Source organism: Corvus cornix, chromosome Z (genome assembly GCF_000738735.6).
Source record: "Corvus cornix cornix isolate S_Up_H32 chromosome Z, ASM73873v5, whole genome shotgun sequence".
NCBI lineage: Eukaryota > Metazoa > Chordata > Aves > Passeriformes > Corvidae > Corvus > Corvus cornix.
The window spans coordinates 61258998-61286880 of record NC_046357.1 but is presented as its reverse complement, the minus strand read 5'-3'; the positions used below and the strand labels follow the sequence as shown (position 1 = coordinate 61286880).

At 39.6% G+C, this 27883-nt stretch overlaps 1 protein-coding gene across 45 annotated transcripts in view; it reads right to left on the bottom strand.

Annotated features, from left to right (window-relative positions):
* Nucleotides 1-27883, bottom strand: part of PTPRD (protein tyrosine phosphatase receptor type D) — a 1187151-nt gene that overhangs the window by 646139 nt on the left and 513129 nt on the right. For 44 of the 45 annotated variants that reach the window (XM_039567532.1, XM_010392896.4, XM_039567544.1 and 41 more), the window contains one exon: nucleotides 17800-17835. The exons of the other annotated variant lie outside the window; for it this stretch is intronic. The gene's annotated coding sequence lies outside the window, so the exon portion shown is untranslated. The remainder of the gene's footprint in view (nucleotides 1-17799; nucleotides 17836-27883) is intronic. 45 annotated transcript variants of the gene reach the window in all.

Genomic DNA, 27883 nt, shown 5'->3' with positions numbered 1-27883 from the left:
GAGAGGAGATAAACCAGGGAATAGGGCTATACATATTGTCTCCCTGTATCTTCAGTGGGTGTGCCTTTTGCAGGTTGTAGAATAAGCTTACATCAATGATTTCACTTTTTCAGCGCCTAATCTGTTTTGCATTGCTTAAAAATTTTTTATTGTTTTGTCTTTCCTATTCTATATACCGTTTTCCTACCCCATTTTATTTTCATTAAAATCATTACCACTGAAAAATTACATATATGTCCACAAGATATCATCCTGTAACCCATTTGTTTAAAAACACCCGAAGTGTCCTGGAAATAGTTTTCTTTCCTGTTAGTGACTTCATGTTCCCTGATTTACCATTTTTCTTATACACAACCCATGATAGCAGAAAAAAATGATACTGTCTGTAGGTACAAAAATGCTGTTAGTGAGGATCTTCTTGTTATTTTTCTAAGTCCGTGAGAGACTTTTCTCTCTCACAGAAGAGGTAGCAGGGAATGTAAACAACCAAGCCACCTGCAACCTTGGAAAGTCTTGTTTATGGGATAGTAGAAAATATTTTGATAATGGATGTTTTAGGATTTTGGCCAATCACCCCCAAGGGGTGGCTGGTCCTTTGTCCAATTAGACTATGAAGAAAAAAGTCTATAAAAGGTTTGTAAAATAATTAAATAAATCAATCTTGCTGCACAATTCCTGCCTGCTGGATCTTCTCCTCCTCCTCCTCCCTATGGCTGCGGGACACGGTGATATACCGTAGGAACCAGGCCTGCGGTAATATTTGGTGCTGCCCGACGTGATTTGACTCTCTGATGTGTCCTGCTGCTGCGAGCCAAGCCGAATTCCTCTAGAGGTACGCTGTTCCTTTACCCCCCCGGGACCGGGAGGTCCGACAGAACTGAGAAATGGCGAACAGCGGCTCACAGAACGATGCTGTCATACTGGTCTGGAAGGGTGTGTTTAGCATATTGCACACCTCCATTCCTGAAAACTCAGTTCGGGAATTACTAGACTGGGCTACTTTAAAAGGGATTTCCATGGACAGAGATAGTGCCTTGGACTTTTCCTTATGGCAGGAACTCGGATGCACTGTCCGACACGAGCTCCCGACTGGGGAGCCGGCAGCGTTAGAATTATACAAAACCTGGCGGTCGTTATTTATTCTGCTGACAGCCCTTGACTGTGATAGCAGGGCTGGCTCGCCTGTCTCGGTGATGAGTGACGGAGGAATGTCCGAAGGGGGCCCCGCTGACTGGGCTTCTGGGGCAAGTGATGGTGGATTTGGAATAACCCCCCTGGCTCCACAGGCAGAGCCTGCACCGGCTCACCCTGCACAGTCTCAGGACTCCGCAGCCCCCAGGAACCCTGCGCTGCCAGAGGCGGGGGGGTCAGGGCAGAGGCAGGGTGCACAGCCTGCCTTGCCGTTCGGCTGGACGGCAGCCACGGCTTATCCAGGGCCACAGATCAGCGGCTTAGCCAACTGGATGCCCAGAGAGCGTCCTAGTTCGGTTCCGTATGCACCTGGATCTAACTTAGCGGGCGTAGCGCTGGGCATGCCCCCCCCCGGGACTGCCTGGCTATGGTCCGCTGCCCTCCCTGGCGCTGGACTGTTCTGCGCAGTCACAGAACCGAACCATGGACCTTTTCATGCAGCATTTGCCCTTTCTGGCAGAGCTACGAAACCTATCCCGAAGGATGGAGGACTTGCTCAGCCTGTTAGAGCGGCGAATGCCCGAGCCCGCGCCGCAAGCGGCGCCAGCGCCGGCCGTGCCGCCCGCGCCGCCCGCGCCCCAGAAGCAAAGCTGCGGCTCCGAGCCGAGAAACGGTGCGGCCGGTGGCGAAACTGGGAACAGCGCTGCCGTGGGAAAACCCGGAAGCGGCGGCGGCTGCTGAGCGGCGGGCAGAGGCGGCGGCGCCGGGAGCACCCGCAGAGAACGGACCGGCAGCGGCGCCGGGAGCGTCTGCAGAGAACGGACCGGCAGCGGCGCCGGGAGCGCCCGCAGAGAACGGACCGGCAGCGGTGCCGGGCGTGTCCGCGGAGCGCCGGCCAGAGATGGCGGCGCCGAGCGCGCCCGGGGAGCGCAAAACAGCAGTGGAAGCGTCGACCGCGCCGAACGTGGCTGCTGTGTGGGAGACGAGCGCGGCGCCGGGCGCAGCCGTAGCCCCAGAGTCGGCTTCAGCTTCAGTACCGGCTCGGTCGGATCTGGCCGAGACGGCCTCCCATAAAGAAACTGCTGTAAAAACTGCCACGCAGCCAGCTGCAGTCTGTCCTGTCTGTTCTGGCTCTGGCGAACTTAGCCAAAGTGCCTCCCCTCCCTGTACACTTCTGTTCCCTCCCAGCACCCCAAAGTTGCCTTTGCCTGATGATTCCTTGTCAGGCAGTGAGGTAGATGAGGTTCTGGCCCCGGGTCGTCAGGCGGTTGTAGCCGCGCGGTGAAGAAAAAGGCTGCGCTGGCCTCGCCCCTGGACCTTTCCAGACTGCACGGTAACAGTGCATCCGACGCATTATAATCGCTTCCTAGAGTCTCTTAAGATGCAAGCATTGGGGGAGGGTGACTAGAGGTTATTAGAAATCCTTGGAATGCCAAATAGATCTGAGGATTCTGGGGGTGACCGGGGAGCTGTTACACTCCATCCGCAGGCTGTGCCCGAAGTTCAGGATGGTACTGGTTCCCCAAAAGAGATCCATGCTTTCCCAGTGTATAAGGCTCTCCCAGATTCAGGAGAGCATGACAAGCATGAGGTAATTGCTTGGAAAGTTGCCCAGGACCTCCAATCCAAGATGGCACAATATGGACTAGGTTCTGCTGAGGTTATGCAGATAGTAAGGGTGATAAATACAGATTTGCTTTCTCCATTTGATATCAGACACTTATGTCAAATTCTATTTCAACCTGTACAATTTACAGTTTTTGAAACAACCTGGAGAAAGCTGGCCGGCAAGACTGCATTAGCAAATTTGCAGCTCCCTGCTGCTGATCCTAGACAGACAGCAGGAGTGGATGCTTTGATGGGGACTGGTCCCTTCTCTGATCCCAGTCTACAGGGTAACTTGCCCTCTAGCATCCTGCAGCAAGCACAACAGGTCGGCATGGCTGCCCTGTTGAAAACCATAGAGATGTCAGCACCCAGAAAGCGATATACTGAAATAGTTCAAGGGAAATCAGAGTCATTCCTCTCTTTTGTAGAGAAAGTCGCTGCTTCTCTTGAGAAGCAGGTTGAAGATGATGGGTTAAGACAGTTGTTATTAAGGTAGTTAGTGAGAGATAACGCAAACGAGGAGTGCAGAAAAATCATAGATGCCTTACCAGGGGATCCTGAGGTAACAGACATGGTCGAAGCCTGTGCTAAGGTGGGATCTGGGAACCAGAGAAGGTCTGCTTTGGCTGCGTTCCTGCAGCCTGTTCACGCATCTTCTGGTCGTGAACCAAAGCAACCAAAACAGGTGAAGAAACGGAAGCGGCCTAAGCCGAGCCAAAAAGAGAACACAGCAATCCCCCAGTGCAAGAGGTGTGGCAGGCCAGGGCATTGCACGGACTACTGTAGATCCCGGACTCATGCCAATGGTCAGCCTTTGTCGGGAAACTTCCGCCGGGGTGCAAGGAGGGGGAATTGCTCTCCGATGCAGTCGCTCCCCCAGAGAGTGGCACAGGTACAGGCACAGGCCTACCCAGCCACCCTAGAGACGGCACCCAGGGATCAGACAGCACCCACAAATCAGACAGGTTTGATGTCCACACCGCAGCCGCAGTCGTCTTAGACTCTAGCGGTGTTTATAAGGTTCCCTTGGACGCATATGGACCCTTAGCCCAGGGATCCAGTGAGATGCTGGTGGGAAAACCTGATGTTGCCCATCAAGGAATCATAGTGCACTCAGGAGTTATTGATGCTGACTTTAAAGGTCAGATTTGCGCTATGGTCTCCACGCAAAAACCCCCTGTCACTATTCCTGAAAAGACCTGCCTTGCTAAATTAGTGCCTTTTAAGTCTTGTGTCCCCAGGATAGAGCAACAAACTCACGAAGATAACGGCAGTGGATCTACGGGACTTCCACAGGCCTTCTGGACTGCAGACATCTCTGACCAAAGGCCACAGATGACGTGTACCCTGATCCTGCCGAACGCCCGTCCACCCTGGACTCAGCTTCGAGGTTTGATTGATACGGGTGCTGATGTAACTATCATCTCCTTCTCTGCATGGCCTCCCGCATGGCCTTTAGCCCCGGTGGGATCGGCCATCGCAGGATTAGCAGGATCCACACAGAGCTATTTAAGCGAACAGCCTGTGATGGTGAAGGATTCAGAGGGGCACACAGCTACAATTAGGCCTCATGTTGCTACCACTTCCCTTAACCTTTGGGGGCGGGATGTGTTGGCAGCTTGGGGCGTACGGATTGGGACAAATTTTTAGCAGGGGTCACTGTGTGCAAGGGCGCACAGTATCCTACACTGCCTTTGTGGTGGTTGATTAACACACCAATCCGAGTCAGACTCTGCTCAGTTAGTTGAATTAAGGGCCGTTACCATGGCTTTTCAGTGATTCTCACAGGAACCTTTGAATTTGGTTACTGACTCTGCTTACGTAGCAGATATAACCCAATGCTTAGATTGTTCACTTCTGAAGGAGGTGAACAATGCGCCTCTGTTTTCGCTGTTGCAAACCTTGTGGTCTGCAATTCAGGCTCGAGTGCATCCGTATTACATTCTGCACATTCGAAGCCACGCCAATTTACCAGGGTTTCTAACAGAAGGCAATGCCAGGGCTGACATGCTGGCCAACCCTACGTGGGTAGGGCCTCAGCCTGACAAAATTGCACAAGCCAAGGCATCGCACGGTTTCTTCCATCAAAGTGCACATACCCTGCAGAAGCAGTTCCATTTAACGCCAACCGAGGCGCACGACATTGTCAGTGCTTGTGCTGACTGTCACGGACTCGCTGCGCCTTTGCCAGCGGGGGTAAACCCCAGAGGGCTAAAAGCCTTGCAGATTTGGCAAACGGATGTAACTCACGTCCCTGAATTTGGTCGGCTGAAATATGTGCACGTGTCTATTGACACTTTCTCCTCGGCTATGTGGGCTACTGCTCACACTGGAGAGAAGGGCCGTGATGTCACTGCCCATTGGAAATTGGCTTTCTCAGTCCTGGGCGTGCCAGCTTCTGTGAAAACCGATAATGGTCCTGCCTACGCCTTAGAGAAGATGCGGCAGTTCTTACACCTATGGGGTGTAGACCATACCTTTGGTATCCCACATTCTCCTACTGGCCAAGCCATTGTCGAACGCGCTCATGGTGCCTTGAAGCGTGTTTTGGACAAACAGAAAAGGGGAATGCATGGAGAAACCCCACAGAGCCGACTAGCAAAATCTTTGTATACAATTAATCACCTTACAGTACCACAAAATTCAAATAATCCTGTTATTCTGAATCATTTTCTCTCATTGCAGTCTGCAGGCGACAGACAGCTGCCCCGGGCAAAAGTTTGGGTACGGAATTTCCTCACTAACCAGTGGGAAGGCCCTCATGAGCTTATCGTTTGGGGTCGTGGGTATGCTTGCGTTTCCACAGATACTGGGATATGGTGGCTACCTTCGAAATGCGTTCGCCCTGACCTACGGCAGCAGAGGCAGAACAGGCAACCTCCAAATGATGACCAGAACGCCAACCATCCAAATGGCGACCAGAATGTAGATCATCAGCCTAATGAGTCTTCTGATGATGACCAGGATGTCAACCATCAGGCAGATGGTCCTTCTACAAGCAGAGACTGGGATGGTCCTTCCACAAGCAGAGACTGAATTTTGAATTTCTTGTTATGGAGTGTCATACATGAACTCCCTAATTAGCTTGGTCTTTGCATGTTAAGTGTTTTGATTAGTTAATTTTGGGTTACACAACTTTAATTGAGTGTTAATGTTCACCCATCAGTCCAGGTACAAATATCAAGTTCTGCTATTAGTGTTTTCACTTGTTCAAAGCAGTTTATCTGCACCAGTTCCAGTTAAAATCCCCTAGTTAAAAGTGTCCCAGTTAAAATTCCCTTTCCAACTTAAAAAAAAAAAAAAAAGAAGTTGTTTTTCTCATGTTCTCTGTATACTTTTGCAAATGTTTTAAGATGTGTTGGATGTATTTTAATATTTATTTTAAGGGTTTCTACTTTGCTCAGAACCAGCTCCAAACCCCAGTTTCTAACAGCCAACAGCCAGTTTTAGACCTTTAGCCGTTGGTCTGTAAGTAAGCTCCACGGCAACCTGAATCTTAATAAGGACATGTTACCACTCTTACTCCAGCTGCTACTACCCCCCTGACAACGACGAGCTATTGGTCGACAGAGATAATCTGTCAAAAGGGAAGCACCGATCACTTAGGACCAAAGGGGTGTGCCATGGGCGGTCCGTGGGCGGACTGGGGTGGAGCAAGGGTACTATAAAATAGTGAGTCAGCCTCAGAACAGGGGCAGACCACTGCAGATTTAGTTGTAGTGGGCGCCGGTGCTGGGCACTTAAGCCTTACTCCTATTTAGGAGCCTTCAATAATTTTTCTCTGACTTTTGGGTTAGCTAAAAGTCACCCCAGCACTGCAAGTTTTCCACCGGAGGTCCAGTGCTCTCTAAGCCCAAAGATCTCTAATCCCTGCGTTCCCGGAAGTAGCTCTTGAGCCACTAGGATCCCAAATTTTGATATTTTCCTGATTTTTATAATTTTACAATTTTTCTGTTTTAATAAATTATTTTAATTTTTTTAAGAGTTGTCTCGTTCCTCACATGGAGTCAGATAGTTAAAGCCTTAAGGACATATTTAGAATTAATATCTGATGTAGATTTCTATTTAGGATTAATAGTAGGGTGGTTATCTTATAAAACAAAAAGGGGGAATTGTAGGTACAAAAATGCTGTTAGTGAGGATCTTCTTGTTATTTTTCTAAGTCCGTGAGAGACTTTTTCTCTCTCACAGAAGAGGTAACAGGGAATGTAAACAACCAAGCCACCTGCAACCTTGAAAAGTCTTGTTTATGGGATAGTAGAAAATATTTTGATAATGGATGTTCTAGGATTTTGGCCAATCACCCCCAAGGGGTGGCTGGTCCTTTGTCCAATTAGACTATGAAGAAAAAAGTCTATAAAAGAGTTTGTAAAATAATTAAATAAATCAATCTTGCTGCACAATTCCTGCCTGCTGGATCTTCTCTCCTCCTCCTCCTCCCTATGGCTGCGGGACACGGTGATATACCGTAGGAACCAGGCCTGCGGTAATACTGTTTACTTCCTATAAAAAAGTGATAGAAAATCTGGTGTATTAAAATATATTTAACACTTTTTTTAGTGTGACGCATTTCAACCCATATAGAATAACTAATGACAAAGAGTTTTCAGAAATTAAATATATGCACATTAATAAATTGAAAAAAACATATTTTGATATACTAGATGTCACAATTGCTCATTTATATGTTACATGAACTTTAATGTTTAGACATAAAACATCTTTTTGATTAATCCTATTTTGAAAACACAGAAAAAATAATTATGGGATGAGAACTAAAAATTCTTATTAAGAACTGTCTCACAATAATGTTTGCACTTTGAAGAAAAAATTTATCCAACAAAAGAAAAAACCAGTGTGAAATTTAGTTATCAAATAAATTCTACATCACATGAAATGACTGAACAACTACCCACAAAACCTGTCAGGCCACAAAAAACAAGGCTCTCCCTTGAACCAGTTATAAGGAAAGATAAATCCCATACAGTTCTTAATAGAAAAACAGTGAAGGAAATAAACTTTTTTTTAATATAATGTGAATGTTTTTCTTTACCAAGTTTGACTTATGAGTGAATGTTCTGGCTTTCTAAAACAAAAATGAGTATTTACATGTGTCTTAACTAATGATAATGTGTAATGTATTATATCAAGTTTGTGTCTTCACTAGAGGAAATAATGTATAATTATTTTATAAAATAATAATTAATTACAGCTCATCAGCTTGGAAAATTCAATAAATTAAGTTTGCTATATGATATGTTGTAGAGTGACCAAATAACATACTTGACCTGTTACTTTTACTGAATCGATAAATTTACAAGTTATTTTGCTGCTTATTTGGCTGAATTTTAGGAAATCAAAATGCATACATTGCTGTAGATTGAAACCATTGTGCAAAGTATTATTAGGAGAATCAACCACAAAATGCATTTTGATACTGTTAATGAAGTAAGAACATATTCTTTTGGTATTAAGTCTCCAAGCTTTTCTGCTTTTAAGGATAAAAGTAAAGGATGACAAAATGGATTACATAATGGATTCCTACATTTAAACTTTTTGTATTTCCTTGTCTACTTCAGACAAAACTGAGGTAGATGGTCACTGTGGCATAACGCTTCACAATTTTGTTTGATCCATTTCCACCAGCTGCAGATATATCTCACAGCTACTGGACAGGAACACTTAATAACACAGACAGAAAATTCAATTTCAAGAACATTGTTGCAGCAACAATGGTGAGCAGAACAGCAAATGAGAATAGGAAATGCAATTGTTAAACATTTTCTCTCCTTCAAGAGAAAATTTTCTATTCCCTTTACTAAATTATCAACAGGTCTGCCTCATTATCCATGGCTGTTATTTGTAACTTACGTCTCTGTAGCCTGGAAAATGTTAAAAAACGTTGTTATATTTAATCTAGTGTCATATAATGAACCCTAAGTATGAGCCAAAACACTAAGCTGCAGCTCCTGAAACTTATGACCCAGAAAAGATATCAGCTGCATACTAAGGAAGATGGGTGCAGTGCAGAAGAGAACACAGATTCTTTAACTACAATGCTTCAAAGAAGTCAGAAGATTCTTCTAAGAATACAGGGAAGTCTTGATGTTATTGCTGTTGTTAATTAGAAGGGTACCATAAGCATGAGAAAAGATGGTAAACATTATGGAGACAAAAGAAAATTTGTGCCCAACACCTAATGATACAAATCCAAAAATGCACTTAATTTTTTGACCATGACTGGGCCATGGGACTGTATTTTGATGACTTTTGTAGTGTCATTCCTTAGAGAACAAGACCCAGAGAGGGACTGTGTGTAGTAGTGAGGGAGAAAAGAGTAGTGTACTTTTTTTATAGATTAATCATAAAGACTTTAAGCAGGACGGGGAAAGGACGCAGATGTCTCTCTTTAATATTGAAGAGAAGAAACAGCTAATGCAAGTACCAGGATTTTGGTGAAAAAAAAGAAAATATTAATTTAAGTGAGAAAAAGGCAAAATATCTCGTCATAGTGGAGATCTTGCACATTCCCCAAGGATAAAAGTTGGGATGTTCTGGAGAGACTGCAAAGGGCCTCTGTAGTATAAGGAAAAGCAGGAGGTGAAAGTGGTAAGCACAGAAATTATTACCCAGTATTCAAGGAAGAGACACATGAGAGAGAAAACCCGAACAAAAAGGAGAGACCCTGCATTGTTAATCTGAAACTGGATGAGATGGGAATCAGCATCTCACTGAATATTCACTGCTGTAGTAAGTACCTGTACAAATTGGTAACATTTTAGGGCCTAGTAGAAGGGTGGAGAAGAAGAAAAGAAGTAGTAAGATTAGTCAAAAACTGAAGACTGAATCAGAGAATCATTGAGATGGGTCAAAAGTGAGACAATTCCAGAGATATTCAGCAGTGTAGCTCCAGTATCCTTTTGGACTCCCCTTACATTTCTCTCTTCAAGTAAAAGAACACGAGAAATCTAACCTGCTGACTTAAATGTTTGTGCATGCAACTTAATTACTAGTTTACTAACTGAACAAAACAAAAAGTTTGATTGGGAAAGCTTGAAATGAGACCAGTAGAGAATAATTTCCATTTTTATTTATTTGTACTTCATAGGAAATGTAACATAAGTTTCTTTTAACAAAAGACGTAGCTTCTCTAATATCAGTTTGTTACACTGTGAATTAAAGTTAAGGACAAATAAAAATGAAAAACATGCAGTAGCTGGTATTTGATTTCAAAGAAGCACAATTCAAAAATTAGGGAAATAGCAAAAATTTGAATGAGGCAAATTTTTTTCTCCCATATAATGCCTAAATTCTAAAAGAAATGCATTTTCATCTATTCGTATTAAGAATAATAGAAACTTTCTATCACAACCTCCCTCCTCTTTGTCCCATTTCTAGAAAATACTTAGTGGAAGCTTGTTTTCTGTTGAGTTAGTCCTGATTTGTTTTACAGCCTTTATGCATCATCCTATTTTATCTTTTCCCTTTTCCCTAACAGATTTAGGTTCTTCCTTATGATCTTATTAGATTTTATCTTTTTCCCTTTGATGAATTTCTCAAACATGCTCAAACAGAACTGAGCTTTGGTATTTAAGAGTTTTAACACTATGTTCATGGTAAAGACTGTTGCATACATTCTCATAAAACAGGAAGTTCAACATTCTCTTAAATAGTCCCATTAAAAGTTAGAATTCCGTTGAGCTATCATAATTTATTTTGAAAATTGTAGTATTAGTAACTGAAATGTGTGAATTTAATAAAATATTATTTATTTTCCATGATTTTATAAATGCAGAGGACAAAGGATTGGTCATCAATGGTGTGTTTTCTTTGGTGACTTCAGTCATTCTTTGACTTCAAGTTTTGGAAGCTAATGTCCTGTTAATTTCCCCCTGTTATGCCTTACAGTATTAAGTATTAAATACTAATATAAAATAAATTACTTTCGACTCAGAAAAAAATTACTCATTAAATAAATTTCTTTTACAGTAAGATGGAGTTTACAATCTTATAAAAATGTGATATTTGGAGGCTATAAAATTCTCTTATAGAACTACTTGACATTTGTAAAAAAAGGAAGAAATGTTGATGGAAAAAAATTAGAGGGAAGCTTAATGGTTGTGAAACATATTTTGGCCAGCAATCTTTATTACAAATTATCATTTTTACAGCTTAAACATTACTGAAGAAAAAAATCACCAAGGAAAACATGAGAGTAACTAATAACTTTGTCTTGTAAGAGGTAAATTCCCTCTAGTTTAAAGAGTTTTGCAAGTTAAGAAGACTTGCTCGATATCCAAAAAGTGAACAGTTAAAATTCACGTATGTGAATTTCTCTGTCTTTCTCAAAACTTACAGCACAGCTACAGCTGTAGCTGTCCTGAAAGTAATACGAATCTTTTACATAGGACACCATGAAATATGTCTCATTCCTTTTTACTGCAAGACTATGTGTGTTTGCATGTATCAAGAATTTTTTTCTTTTATTAGTTTGCAGTATTAAACACATTTCAGTGAAGATTCTGAGGCAAATTTCTCCATCAGACATGGTCTGGAGCCAAAGACCACACTGCAGGGAGAAAGAAGCAAGACCTTGAAATTAGTGATGAGAGAGGGACTCAAGACCCATGAGTGGAAAGCACTGAAGCCCTGAGGAGAGGCAGTTTTGACTCTTCTGCACAAGCCAGGAGAGGAGCAAGAGCAGACACCCTGTAGTGATTCAAAAGCAGCCTCTGGTGAGTGTGAGTGAACAGGACCACAGTGAGGAGAGCAGGCAAACAGTGTGTGGTGTGGCAGTTCATGTGTCAGTTTGCACAGCGAGGGAGAGCACTCACCCACCAGCAGTAGAGGTAATCTCAGCTGGTGGTCACCATGTCCTTGGAAGAAACACAGCAATGTATTCCACTTGATGGCCAACCATGTCCTCAGCATTCACCAGAAAAGATGTGGTGACACAAATGAAGTGCCCATGAAAACATGCAATTGTCCAGGTTACAGGCTACAGGGAGTGCCAGAGCCTGGTGCTGGAATGGAGCAGTAATAGAGATAACAGCTGTGTGACCAGGTGGTTAATCTGGTCTGCCTGGTGACAAAGCTGAGAGAGTAGGTAGAAAGGTTAAGAAGTATCACAGACTCTAAAGATGAGATAGAGTGCTGGAACCATGGTCTGCCTCCACTGAGACAGGAGCAGACACCAGAAAAAACTTCAGATCTGTGTGTTCTGCATCCTCCTCCTGCCAGGCTGAAAGGAGTAGATCAAAAGTGTTGCAGGCAGTGACACTGGGATAAAAGACAGGCCTTGTCTACTTTTATATGGCTTCGTGGCTTTAAAGCCATGCGGGGGAGGAGATAATATAGCTCTTGGCAAGTTGTGAAATGACAGACCAAAATTAGAGGGTCAGAGTGCTTGTGAGGGCACCGCGTTGGTGACTCTGAGTTGTGCTAGTCACGCTGGACCACGCTTCAAGTCTTAGGAAGATGAGGAAGGGGTCCTGAGGTAACAGAAACCAAGAGGGAAATATGAGGGAAATATCTCAAATGAATTAAGGCATGTTCCTTTAAGAAGATAACATGTCTCAGCCCAGCTGAGTTGCCATTACACCAATACACGCAGCACAAACAACAAACAGGAGGAGCTTGGAGCCACTGGAAAGTTATGACCTTGTTGATATTACTGAATCTTTGTGGGACAAATCTCATGCCTGCAGTGTGGCTGTCAAAGGCTACAGGCATTCAGAAGGGACAGGGATGAAAGGACGGGTGGAGGAGGTGCCCTCTACACCAAGAGCCTACTGACAAAGCCCTTTTGCTCCAGCTCACAGGCTGTCGTCCTGTGAGGGGATTTCAACCACCCTGACATCTGCCGGGAAAGTAGCATGGCAGAAGCAGGCAATCTAGGAGACCCCTGGAATGCATGGAGGATAAATTCTTAAGCCAGATGATAAACATACCAACCAGAGGGGACAGAATACTGGATCTAGTGGTGATCACACCAGTGTGTGAGTTAATCAGGGATGTCAAGATTGGAGGCAGCCTGGACTGCAGTGATCATGCATCAGTGGACTTTGCCATCCTGAGGGATACGTGTCAGGTGAAGAGTAAAATAAATGTCCTGAACTTCAGAAAAGCAAAATTCCAGCTCTTCAAGAACTTAGTCAATAGAACCACCCTGGAAAACCACCCTCACTGACAAAGAAGCAGCGGGAATGCAAGAATTAGCTATGCGCAGGAACAAAAATTTGGGCAAGAAAGGAAGGAGACCAACATGGCTGTGAGTAAGGAACTTCTGGTCAAACTAGCAGGCAAGAAGCAAATGCAGAGGCAGTGGAATCATGAACAGGCATCCTGGGAAGAGTACAGGGACTCAGCCTCGTTGTGTCAGGATGGGATTAAGAAGGCCAAGGCAAATCTGGAGCTGAAATTGGCAAGGGACCCAAGGAATAACAAGAAAGATTGTATGTCAGCCAGAAAAAGGTCAAAAAAGGCTACCCAGTGAGTAAAACTGGATGAGAAAGCTGAGGTAATCAAAAACTGTTTTGCCTCAGTCTTCCGTGGCAACTTCCAGAAGCTAATGTCACTTCCCACACCTCTCAAGTGGGTTGACCACAAGACAAGGACTGGGGGAACTAAGGTCCTCCCATTGTAAGTAAAGATCAGGTTCATGACTACCTGAGGAACCTGAAAGTATTATGTCAGTCTATGGGACGAGATGAAATCCATCCCGGAGTCCTGAGGGAATTAGCTCATGTGGTTGACAAGATAGGCTCCATGATATTTTAAAAGCATGACAGTCAGGTGTAGTCCTCGCTGACGGCAGAAGGGGAAATACTGTACCCATCTTTTAAAAAGGTAGAAAGCAAGACCCTGGAACTACTAACCTGTCAGCCTCACCCCTCTCTCTGGGAAGATCATGGAACAGATCCTCATAGAAGATGTACAAAGGCATACAGAGGACAGGGAGGTGATTCAGGACAGTCAGGCAGTGTCATCAATGGTGAGTTTAATCAACATATTTTTAAAAATAAAAAGGTATGTATCATAAAATATTGGCTATTTTAAATATTTAGTCTTCCTACTAACTTCTAAATAAACATTCTGAAAGAGTGCATTTAAATTGCGTGGTCCATTAAAAATACATTAGTTATAAAGAATTGAAGTCTAGGAATGAATGTTCTGTATTAGATACATCTTTCATATTATTTTGTCTGTATCAATTAATCTAAGTCTTTCCAAAGAAACTGAATATACTGACATCTACGCCATTCAATCAATGGCTTTGTGACAGAGCTATAAATACCTGAGTACCAAGAGTGGGAAGGGAGAGACTATTTGTGGAAAATGAGGATTATGGCACATCTGTAATCACCTACAACATCAGCATTCATACAGTAAAATGGATGACAATAAAAAACATACACCTGAGAAGAATACATTATCTAAAGCTAGCATAAGCAGCATAAATGTTTCATTACCATGGAAATGGTGCACAGTACATGACAGCAGAAAAAGTCAGTTGAGATGGGCAATTTTAATTTATATTGATAATATGATCACAGGTGTGCTTTCAATCATTTCACCACTTCAGGTTTCTCATCAACTGTCACTAATAATTTCACATGACAAGCACAATGCTCTTGTGACATTACAAATGCAACCTGGAGTTACTTACAGTGCCTGCTGACTGGCAAGCCACTGTCTCTACTGCCAGGGCAAAACTCTAGAAACCCTATTTAGTACACCAGAGGTCTCTCAGCCTCTCCATGATGCACTGTGGCATTTGTGTTTTATGCAAAGTGTGGCTGATGCAATCAACGTAACTAAAAGTTTTGACAGTGCTCTTCAAAAGAAACAGTGCCTTCTGGGTGAAGATGGAAAAGAAGCAGGACAGGATTCAGAATTACCATGAGAGAGAGATATATATGATCAAAAACCTAAGATCATTTAGGGATTCATTCAACTGAAAAGCAGGATAATCTTAATCCATAAGGCTTTCTGGCTCACAGACTCTTCGTGCTTTAAATTTCAGAAAATCTTAACTAAATTTCCTGTATTGCATGCCCCACTTTAGCTCTAATAATACTGCTGTGTCTGAGGTCTAGTTGGTGCCAAGAACATATGAATCAGGAAGTAGCATTCATGATTGCAAATAAATACTGTATTGTGAGAACACAAACAAAAGACAGTGAAATTGCAAACCCAATGCATTCTTAGTTTAACATACCATTTATATAACAAATCTTACATATTCCTGCATAGTGCTTTTCATCAGAAAATTCGTATCTCCTTCCTTTGCCCTGCATACTTCAGATGACTTTTAGAATGAATTCTACAAAACACTATTAGTATGAAGAAGGTTTATAGTTGTCTCATTTCATGTTTTTTGTCCCTGAAATCATGCTACTATTAAGATACATTAGTAGCTTTTGAAAAGAAATTGTATGGGCAAAGTTAAAACACAAATTTTGTCTGAGTCCAATGATAAGGTCTATCAAACAAGCTATTTCACCATAACATACGTATTAAAATTAAAACATCATATAGTGTTAAATTTCTAATTTTAATGTATATTTCCTGTATACAATTTTTGACCATTACAACTAACTTAATCAGAGCTCCATATACACACTAATATTACGATTAATAATAATATGATAATATTCATATATAAAATATTGTTTGCATTAATATGAGTACTTTTTTTTACACTAAGGATGGTAGAGAATTGCTTTAAAGCAATTTTTAATAAGAAATGGGGGTCTTCTATGAGAGTAACAATTAGATTATTACACACTAATGCCATACTGGAGCCACTAATAACCATGAATGAAAATATAACTTCTCATGGTACAAAGTGCTTTTACATGTTATTTATAAAATATATGCTCACCTCTGGTTTCCTTAATTCCATTTATTGGGTTTTCTTTTCATTTGTTTTGCAACTGCTTTTTGTTGTGTCATTTTCATACTAAATTAGTATGAATCTGATAATTAAATGTAACTGTTATTATAGGAATTTAAGAAACCTAGAAGGAAAATGCCCAACTTTCCTAGTAGTTATAACTGTTCCTCAGTAACAGATGCAATGACATTAGAGAAAATGTTACTGTCATTTTCCCTTTCTTAAAATATTTTACTTTAGGATGACTGTTGCAAAAATGGACTAAGTAGCATTTAAACAGTTCCATTTCAGAACATTCAAATATTTTCTTTGTGCTGAAGATTATTCCCCATGAGAGAAGGATGAACAGAAGGAAACTATGCTCTTCTGCTTCCTATTTGCTTAGCACAGGTGTCAACCAAAGTATCAACACAGACAACAGAAGGGATAAAATCTTGGCTTCCCTGATATAAATGGCATTTCTCCCATTGACCTTAATGGGTCGGGGTTTTTTAGAGCTGTTTCTGGACTCACAGTTGCCAGAATGTGAGACTCCACTGAAAAGTCAACTTTCTCCACTGTGTGAGATGAAGGCAGATGGGATGTACATGGTAGTCAGAGCAGAACATTGAACACTGATGGTTCATGGCAAAGTTAACATGCTGTAGAGTGCAGAGCACTTCCTAACAATAACAATATATAATTTGCTTCTTTCATTTGACATTGTCTCATAAATAAAAGATAGGGGGATGATGAATTATAGTTTACAAACACTAGAGCTAAATAATCATCGTTGATTGCTAATAAACTACAATGAAACCTGATTCATACAAATCAGAAGTTGTACTGCAGCAATAAATATCTAGGAGGGCACTGTACATTAATAACAATTTTTATGCTGTTTATTTGAATATCAATTTATATTTGCATAGCTCTTGGCTAGAAACTAGTGGGAAAATATTTCTTCAACAGGTTGAAACAAATCACTGTCAGCAACTCACTTTTCTGCTATATTTTGAGTTTGAAACATTTACACTTTGTCATCATAAACCACCTTTCTTGACACAGCAGACTAAGAGTTAAAATTAAATATATTGTTGTTAAAATTTCAAACCTTATTGAGATATTAATTTAAAATTGGTTTTACACCAACACTGAGAAACTCTACCTTTTCCTTCATATTCATTACTTTCACAAAATTATTTGCCTGTTTTAGCAACGTAATTATAGTGATAGTAGTATTAGAACTTCTATGGTATGGTATAGTTTCTGTCAGCTATTAAGGTTAGACTCTCTGTAGTGAATCCTATTGTCAAAGCTGCTAAAGGATGCTTTACACACACATAATTGCTACAGTTGATCCAAATTCTACAGTAATTACAGTATTAGAATAAATGGGAACATGGCAGCACATCACCTAAGAATCCTCTGGCAGTACAAAGATAAGTACAATTGCTGTGCACAGCTTTGTCTAAGCCTTTTAAGGCAATCTCCAAGATTCCACTATGTAAGTAGCAAAAGATCAGCTTTCAGACTCCTATTTTTAATTCCCACCACAATAGCTGCGCATTCTGTGGCTGACTGGAGTTATTTGTGTTTGCCAGTATTTTTGAATAATGGACAGAGGTAAGGAAACAGAACAAAATACACAAAAAATTTCTCTCTTCAGTACTTGAAAAAAGAATTCCAGTTGATGAAATTCAAAGCTACTCTTGCTATCTTAACATTTGTTTTTAAATTTCAAAACCCTGATTGTTTTTTCTTTCTCAACCCCAGCATTGCTCTTTTTGAAGGACCTGTCAGTTCAGTGCAATTTATGATGGGTCATGAAAAACCCTAGAGGCACACATTCCTGTCTCCTTAAAAAATTTGGAATTTAGGTTCCAAAGAATGAGGAACTTATTTCGATGAATAAGTTTAAATCACAGACTATCAAGAATACATGTGATTCAATTAAAATACTAGTAACTTTCCTTTTATGTAGGTTAGCCTAAAAATTTAATATGAGCTGTCACAATCAAGCCTATTAGTAACATAAACTTTTCCAGAATCTTGCATGTTACACTGCACATAAAACAAACAACTCTTTGCTCAGCACCCAAAGCCCATCCCCCTTGCCCTTGTCCCCCTTTAAAGGACTAGTTCATTTAACATTTATATTGTTAAAAAAAAAAAAAAAATACCTTGTATTCCCCAGTCTAATTGCAGACCAACAGAACCTGCAAAGTAAGAAAAAAAGTCTGCACAATTAGTTAATGATTACATATATGTACACACACAGGTAGACAAACTGACTATTTTTACAAGTAGTGAATGTGCTATCTGATAGTGCAATGATAGGTACAAAAGCAACTGAGCAGTCAAATATTTCCTTCTAGATGCACTGAAAATGATTCAGAAAGCATAACAGGTAACATGTTGACATTAAACATAAACTCTTAGGTTCAGATAATTACCGTTTTTAGGCTGATAGTTAGCGGCCTCCTATTCCAGGAGCTGCTGAATGTTTTAGCAGTCAAAGTGCTTTGATATTCATTTTGTACTATGTTTGAAAATATTACTGTCTAATGCAAATGTCTTGAGTTTCCCCAATCTTACATGGAAAAAAGATTTCACTATCTCCAACAAGGATACAAACAAAGCATCATGCCTAGGAAGCCTATAGTTTTTTTCTGGCCTAGGAAAATCCTAATCACAGATGAAAACTACTCTACACAGCATGCTCGGGTAGTAGAGAAGGACAAAAGGTGATGATCTTAAAAGACAGACTATTTCTCCTGTTGCAAAGAGCTTATGCTCTACTTGCATCTTTCATAAAGTAGGCTCATTTTTATGATTCCTAATTATTACTATTTTTCAAGTCAAACTATGTGAAATCAACCTATGTTAATGAAACCAAACTTTCCAAATTTCAAGCAAATATGATGATCATACAAATTCTAAATATAACATTTGTAACTATTCATTCCCATCAGTCCCTTTGAAGAGGTCTATGGTATTTAATTTCCATTTCCTTGTTTTAGGAATAATAGGTTTGTATTTTTAAAAAAATCCAAAACCAAAACCAAACAAAATCCCAATAAAAATTATTTTTATGAAAATAGTAGCAGCAGGAATAAAGTGTCAAACTAGTGATCACATATTTCCTTATATGGGAGACTGAGTATCATCACTTAAGCAACATGATCCTCAGTCCCTGATTTATTTTTCATTATGCAGCAATACAGAAAATGGCTAAAGACTTTACAAGATATAAAGTGACATTTAAGATTCAACAAGGAACTAAAACTGCTCTAAAACAGAGTATATGAAATCTACAAAAAAAAAAAATTACAAGGGCCAGGGTCTGTCTTACTACAGGAAATTCAACACATACGATCCAAGATTTGCATTTCTGATGCCTTAGGCTTTAACTTTTATATTTTTCAAATCCTGTACTGCCTAATGTGTAACTCTGACGTTTTGTGGGGCCTGTTAGCTTCTGTTCTCTCATGGTGGTTAGATATAAAAAAAGCTTCTCTAGGTTTGCTCATCAAGAACACCTCAATTGTCCCAGATTCCAAAATGTATAAACTAAAAGCCTTTGAAGAGGAGGGGCAAACTTGGGGTAATGACATCATTAACTAAAGTTATAATTGGAGAATTAACCCTGATACGCAAATGACCCAAACTTATAAAAGCGTGAAGAACCCGTGACCCAGCATCCATCTTGGGTAGACCCCCTCATAGGCTTTACTCTCCCAGTGTGTACCTTTGAAGGCACTTCAAATAAATACCAACTTTTATTCTCTTTATCTTTTCTAGCCTCTGTTTTCAGGTAGCTACTTCAAGGCATCAGTTTAGGCACCCCAGATTGGACAAGGAGGCTTCTGGAAATCTTCTGGACTGAAAAAGATCCAGCTCAGCTCCCCCACTGCTGTCAGCATTTTGGGGGGGATAGTTGCAACAGTCCACAAGGTGTCAGAGCCCAAGAGCCCAAAAATTCTCCAGATTCAGCACAGACGCATGTAAGTGAATAAGGGTGGTATTTTGTTATTAGCACCTGGGTTGGCTGTTAAGAGATCTCTTATAATTTCGTTTGGTGTGTCTAGGGACTCATACGGTCCAAGGGGGTTCTAGTTTGTTGATTCCCCCTTCATTTGCTGTTAGCTCGTGAGAACTTAGTACTGCAGTGAGACTATTTTGGTCCACAGCCAGTGGTGGTGTAGTGGTTTAGGCTGCTGTTTGGCAAGTCCAAGCTCATGGGTTTGAGCCCTTCTCCTTGTTCTCTGTCTCTCTCTTAGCTTATTAGTCTGTAGTCAGATTGCTTTGCTTTGTTTCTGTGATCTTTCCTGTTTATAAGCATAAACAATGGGCGATAATTTTTCTCTTACAGAGACTCAAATAGCCAAAAGTTTGCCATGGAGCTTAGTAATAGAAAACTGGCAAAAATTGACTGGCAAACATCGATTCTGTACAAAACCGGAATTGATTAGGCTGTCAAGACTAATCTGGCCAATTTATAAATTAAACAACAATCAGAGGTGGCCTAAGTTTGGTATCCTACCTGAAGAATTAATATTGGATTTGATATCTCGCTTTCGTAAAGACCACTGTTTCTTAGAACTTGATTATGCAAGTCTTTTTATGGTTATATCACAAAATAAACAGCTACAGGGATCTAAAGAACATAAACTACTTTTAAAGAAAAAAGGGAAAAAGAATGGGAAGAGAGATCCATTGTGGGGAGGCAGGGAAGAGGTGGATGTGGACCTAGTGGCCCCTGCTCTGAGGCCTGGGCCACCCACTGCTTTGGCCTCTCCCCATCTGGCCGTGGCTCTGGCTGTGGTTCCAGCTGCGGTCCCAGCCCCTCCACCTCTGGCTGCGGCCCTGGCCACAATTCTGGCCATCACTGTGGCCCCTCCGCCACAACTGCCACTGTCTCAGCCAAGGGCGCGGGCAGCTTGGGGGGGGGAAACGCAGCTTCAGCAAACCACCTGCCAATAAAAGAACCTCCCTGAGCAAGACCAAGGGAAACGTGTTCTAATGCACCTTGTTGTTTGCAAAATACACCACAGATACCACCCATCATGGAAAAGTTAACAATTCTCTAAAACCTTCATTGCAAAATAGAGAGCAGTAATTCCATAGTGTTTAATAACACAGAATTTTATATTGGTGATCAAAAAATCTAGCCATTGTGCCATTACCAGGAAATTTGAAGAGCGCGGATAGCATCTTTACCAGATTTATCAGTTTTAAAATAGAAAACCAAAGAGCAAAGAGAGAATGTAAGGGCATTAATGGAGTCACAGTGCCAGGATTCTAGATGAAAACAGGGCTTGCAGATTTAATTATAATTTTCACATAGACTATGTCCATAGTGATATTTTAATCTCTTATTCTTCACAAAAGCAATAAAAAGACATTTGGCATGAGGAAGGTCAAAAGAGTACCAGCTATAGAGACACAAACAATTGCAAAGTCCTTACAAGCCCTTTGCCATGGATTGTGTTGTTTTTATTCTCATTTACAGAACTATTTTACTCTCCTTTAGAAAGCAGGACATCAAGTGCTGACTGTATAATAACAAAGGGAAAGCTTAATATCTATATATGAATATAGATGACCTTTAGAGGTCTACATGGAGAATGTTAGTCTTTAGGGTCACCCGGTAGCATGATTTAAAGGATACTCATATATACTTCAGTCCTATAAATTATTAGCTGAAACACATTATTTTCACATGTACACATGCACTCACATATGGGGCATCCAAGGCTACTGTGATTTATTGCTCAGTCAGTATCTGAATTCATGTAAAAAGTATGCATAAACTGAGCCAGAAAGATTTTCAATGAGCTTAGTAACAAAGTACAGTACATATCCAATAGGGAGAGAATGAACCATAAATCTCATGTCTACTTGTGTCAGTTATGAAAGTAATTTTCTCATGCAGTCCTGATCAGAAACATAAAGGCAAACTAAATGAAAGCTTCTGGAAAGAAAAAGCTTCATGTAAGTGACACTTCATTGAACAGTCAGTGGGAAATCACAACTGCATAACATCTGTTTCAACCCTGCAAATAAAATTAATTTAAATTAAGTACATAAATAACTTGCTATGCACATATCAACGTAATCAATAAGCAGCAGACTCCTAATCACAACTGCCATTAAGATTTGTAGTGAAAGATAAGAATAAAGAGATAATTGCAATCAGAAAACATGCTGAGTGGAAATAAATTACAGTGAATTTTAAACAGCGTTAAAGAAATGTTCAGAGGAAGTTTACTGCACCATATGAAAAGCCCCAGAATATGAGGCCAAACTACATCTTCCTTTCCTTGTCCCTCATCACTTCTCTTCTAATGTGTGAAACTCAATTCCTTTTCCCTTGCTGATTTTGTTTATTGCTTGGAACAAATATAGACCTAAAGCTACCATCAGTTTCAGACATTATCTGAAAGAGAAAGCCATCTCTAAAGACTCATCATTCTTTTTTTTATTCCACACTACCTTGTAGTTCTGTCCTATACTATGTGTCTTCCAACTTTTCAGATGATCTTTTCTTGCACACAACTTCCCTATTCACTCTTTTGCTCTAAAATTGCTTATGAAAGAGCTCTCTGCACTCATTAAGAATACCGTTGTTTCTTGGCTTTATGGTTTTTTTTTACACCAAAAGTCCACAGCATCAACTCCCTTTAGGTTTGGATACTCCTTTTTCTGTCGCTTCTCCCCACACACCTCTCAGATTTACCCTACTTGCCATTAGCTGGAATGGCTAATACATGCTCCTACCCTTCCCCAAAGTCACTTTTCCCTTCCTATTTTCCTCTGGTATTTCCTTCACTTCTGTGATAGAATGTGGACTTGTGCTATTCATAAAAGGTACTCTGAGGAGAAAGCCATATATGTGAAAAAAGGAAACATCCTCAGATTTCAGGAGATGCAATACTGTTCCTAACTGATTGCTAGTTTTCCCTGCCTTTCTCTTGTTCTCTAACCAGATTTCATCTTAGGTGAGTAAATCAATTACCACTTTTCTTTTGCTCCTATCGGTCTCCTATATTAATTCTGATTTTCTTCTCTCTTTGACCTTCTATCTTCTTCCTCTATTAGATAGTGCTTTGCTTACTCTATTGTAGCCCTCATATTTTTCTGTTCCACCAAATTATAATCCATGTCTTTAATTTTGTCTCAGATTTTACTGGTGCTATTTAATTTGCTTTTTTCCCCTAATGGTCATGTTTGGCTTTTCTTTAATTTCTTCTCTACTCTGTTCTTCATTGGGACAGTAGTTGAAGGTAACAGAGGAAAAGCAATGATGAAAATGAACCTTTGCCTGTAGTCATCCTTTATTAACAACAGGAAAAGTGAACCTTCTTTCTTCCCAACCCACCCAAATTCAGATCTCCTCAGTTTTCTGTTCTTACGTAACTGCAAAACAGGAAGACTATTTTAAGTATATAGCTTGTTCAGAATTGCATCTATTTCAATACTAATGCAATTATACATATATATACTTCTTTACCCAGTTGAGTATTTTCCCAAAATTATAAGATTCACAGAAATAGTAAACCTTTATTTCAAAAAAATAATTTTGCTCTCCAGAAGTTCCCTCAAATGTCAATGTCATGTTCTTTATGCACCCTACATTTTTAAAGTAGCTCAGGGAATTCTGATCCCCAGAGAAATCAGGATAGGTTCCTCTAATGATTTTTGCTTGCAAAGATAGTGACTTGTGACATAAACAATTGGGGTGAAATTCTTCCCTTGATGACTTATCACTCAGGGATGCTAATGACTTCAGTAGAAAAGATGGTTGAACATCCTAGGGTACAATTTGCTTCCTACTGTTTTTGCGCTTACTGAGATTGAAGATTACTCTAGGGAAGATACTGTATGTGAAGCAGAGAAACCAATTGTGTCTGAAAAAGATGTTGATGGGTAAAGAATAAATAAGCAAAGAATTGCATGCATATGCAAATAAAGAGCTTAAGCTAATGTAAATATATACATACATGGTTCAACAGTGTAAAATCTGTGGCATGTATGCTAGAACCAATCCATATGCTATCATCACCAACAGCATCTGCTGGAAACTTAAGGCTCCCAGCAGCTTGAGACAAGCTGTGACACTGAGTCAAGAAGTGTGAGACAGAGGTAATAAAGAGAAGGAAATATTTTTAGCAGAGTGAATACATTACCACAGTCTTGATATTGGGGTATAGTCGGCCCCTAAATATCACTTAATACAAACTAACAACTTTCACTATATGACATCAGGGACATCAAAATTATGAAGATGTTTTGATATTATTTTTCCTGATGGGAAAATTTTGTATTGGAAATCAGTAAAAATTTATTTAGTTAATACCCTTGCTGATTTCTGTCAGTGTAAAAGTATTTTTAAATTACAGTCATAGAATGTCCCAAAGCATATGCATAAATGAAGACCTACTACACACATTTAACAGGTATAGATGGATTCTATGCCAGCTAAAATATTTCATAATAACAAAACTCAAACACACTGTACAGTTCCTAATTAAAAAAAAAAAAAAACAACAAAAAAAACCTCCTGCCTAACCCACCCCTCTCTGCAAACAATAGAAAAAAGAACACAAAGTGTAATGAGAGGCATTTTCAGTCCACTGAGGAGCAAGGTATCCCAAAGCTCCTATTCTGTTCTGACTCATTACAACTATGTATATATAAAGAAACCTACAGTTTACCTTACTGTCAGAAAGAACATGAATACAGAGAGTGAGGTAGAGAAATGGAACAACATGTAAAATGTGAATACCACAGTTATTTTCATCATTACATCATCTCAGACAAATATAAACCCTTACTCAGTATACTTCATGGAAGTAGATGTGACTTCCTTGAAATTTTGTATTAAACTAAAAGGCAAGATATGTACTGCTAAATTCTTTTTTCTGTTGGTCAAATTAAATATTTTCATCAAATTCTGTGTTCAGACTTTGCCGGGAAGCCTCTAATATTTTTATTTGAAATTGTTTAGTTATTTTTAAATAGTGATACAAGGTGATATGCATGAATGTAATGCACAAAAATATGTTGTATATATATACACACACACATACATATACACACATATTATACCTATATAATATGCCAAAATATATAACAGAACCTCATGGGGAGTTTTAGCTCTCTTTTAGGTTTATTTTATCTTAGTTAACCTTAAATGAGTGGGAAATGACAATAAATTATAGTAATTCACAACTTTTTCTCACTGTCAGAATTTTTGATTCCAACCTCTGTCAAGAACCAGCCCACAAATGAACTGTTAAAGAAATTGTTTGCAATTCCAGTCATTTACTAAGTAAGAATCATGTAAAAGGAAAGAGATTTCTCCACATGCCCCAAAGCATTTTCCATTGGCAGTGTCAGGAGAGAGATTTTGCTGTGTGGAACTAAGAGATTACACATTAAGGAAGTATGGGAGAAAAATACATAATAGGTAACCATGAGGTTATAAATACTTACGACTTGTCATGAGATAATAAATATTTATGACATAAATATGATACATGACACACCTCTTCTCTTCAATGAGTAAAATCTGGCCTACAAAGGGAACTCTCTTTACGAGCACTACATAATCTCTTTACGCTAGTATTATTTTGTGACATACCTATGCCCTAAATAGTACCTCTTAGAATATATATAAGCCATTATTAGCACGTGAAGAGGAGTCTTTACAGACAAGTGGGTCAGCCCTTACCAGGGGCTGTTCACAGTGTATACGCTTCTGGCTTGGCACTGCAGCAGTGTTGTAACTATCCTGCTGTTGATGTTCCCTAGTAAGGAAGAGTCAGAGGAATCAAGTTGTTGCATCCATTTTCCCACCCTGTATATCAGTAAACACAAAACCTTAGTACATGTACAGGTGCCCAGGTGCTGGAAGCAAGGGGTTACAGGGAAGAATAGAAGAGTCCAAACAGGAGCAGGTATTCTGGTGTGTGAGGGACCAATCCTGGAGAAGGGAAAAAGAGTGAGGAGGAAGAAGCCACAGAGAAGAACTGTTACGAACTAACTGCAACATCCGTTTCCCATCCCTCACTCAGGGGACATTTGGTAGAGGAGTCAGAAATTAAGCTGAGCCTGGGAAGAAGAAAGGAGTGTGGGGAAAGAGATGTTTTTACTTTTGCTGTTCTTTTTTAACTGACTATAGATTACATTAATTTTCCCAAAATTTTTGGTCTGTGCTGACCTTGAAGGTAATTGGTAAGTGGCCTCCCTGTCCTTGTCCCAGCCCATGAGTTTTTCCACCTTAGTTTTTTCCCCTTACCCTGCTGAGAGGAGGAAATGAGAGTGGCTGGGTGTTTGTCTAGCACACTGTATGGTTCTCATCAATAAATCCTCTGTAAGAAACAACGTATCTCAGAACTGGGATAGTTTTTAAGTGTCAGCTGCACACCAAATCTAACTTTATTAACCAGAGAGACACTTGGAATAGTTTTGGTACTTCATTTGCTGTAAGCACTTTTTAAAGTGTTATTGATAGAGGACTTCCAAAACTTAAGGTACATTGGGGTCTTGTGTAAAGAATACAACTTTCTTTTTACTTTTGTTGGAAAGCTTGCCGAAAGCCTGCAGAGCAATCATGAATGCAATAGACATATAATGTGTTTTTACATTGTTTTTTTAAATTCAAAACTAATTAGTATTTTATTTTTACTCTAGACAATTACTTTACTATTAACTGTTTATGGGCTTTCTTCTTAGGGAATAAGAAGTATTTACGAACATAACAGCAAAACCAAAAAACCCCAAACACACATAAACCTAATTCTGTAGACCAACTAATTCTTTTACTAATGAAATCTACAGTTCAAAACAAAAGCATAAAAAATGAAAACTGAGAGAAAAACTACACTGAATCATCCTTTAATTGTGCTTTATTTTTAATAACATGTTAGCAGCAATTTTAGAGGCTTTTTTAATGTCAGAAGTGCTTTAATCCTTTAACAAAGCTGCTTACATGCACAAGGAGTATTACAGGTTTACTGTACTAGATACAGTTTCTTGCTTTTAGGTAATCAGAATCGGTTTGTGACTAAAGCCAAGATAATCTTATGCTGTGTTTTTAGAATGAAAAATACAGGGTTTACTGGCTTTTTTCTTCCCCAATCATTAACTCAAAATAGAATTCCTAGTTACGTTGGTGCTGTAGAAGTATAGAGGACTTTTAATGGGAAATTTGAAGTAAAACTTACTGCAATACCTGCTTTCTAGTGTAAATTAATTGGCGTAAATAAAAAAAAAAAGTCCAGTCACACTAACATAAAAGTAAAAATGAATAAGGCATAAAAAGTCAGTGTCTTTCTTATACTCAGATTATATCCCCATCAACTCACAGTAAAAGAAAAGCATCTACAATTAATCCTCAATAAAATTACTTTTTTAAGTATAAGAAGGGATCAATGCATAATAGTATTACTCAAGGAATTTGATTGTTCAAGGCACTATTTTAACTGTATTACATGTTTTTTGAAAAAAATCGAGTGGAAATTTTCTGTCTACTTGCAAAATATTTCAAATTATTCTAAGGATAATTTGTCCCATAGCATAGTGAATTTTAAACCAAAAACTGGAGTTTTGAAAAACACATAGGACAATATAATCATGTACAAATGTTTGACTACAATTACCACTTTAACAGTATTATACTTTTTATAGTAATTTTACTAAATACTTTGTATAACTTCTATATTGCCCTTAAAAATGTGTTTTTTAAAGTTGTTGACATAGGCTTTGTCATATGAAATGAGAAATTATTATAGATCTGATTGTATTCTGGTTTTCTCTTTTAAAAATGGAAATCTGAATTATCAGTCCTCTGGATTGTGAAACCTTACAACATGAAATTACAAATCATTTCTTGCAGGGAGGGTTGGATGTGCCTTCGTACTAAATACAACATTCTAACATGACGGATTGTATTCAGTTGCTTGTTTGGTCCCTGATAATATAAATTGTAAACGCTGTGCAAATAATATTGCATACATGTTCAGAAAATATGAATCGTATTCTATGATCTATTTATAAATACTTTATTAAACAGAGATATATCCTGAGAGAAATAGTCAAACTTTCAGTACATTCCAAACATCTACAATTATATTCACTTGCATATGTTCATGTAAGCAACTGTTGACCCCCAAAAATTTTTAATGAAATATATCTATCCATTATTTTAATTTTTCTGTAGATATAACTGATTATTGTTTTTAAATGTGCATAGACCTT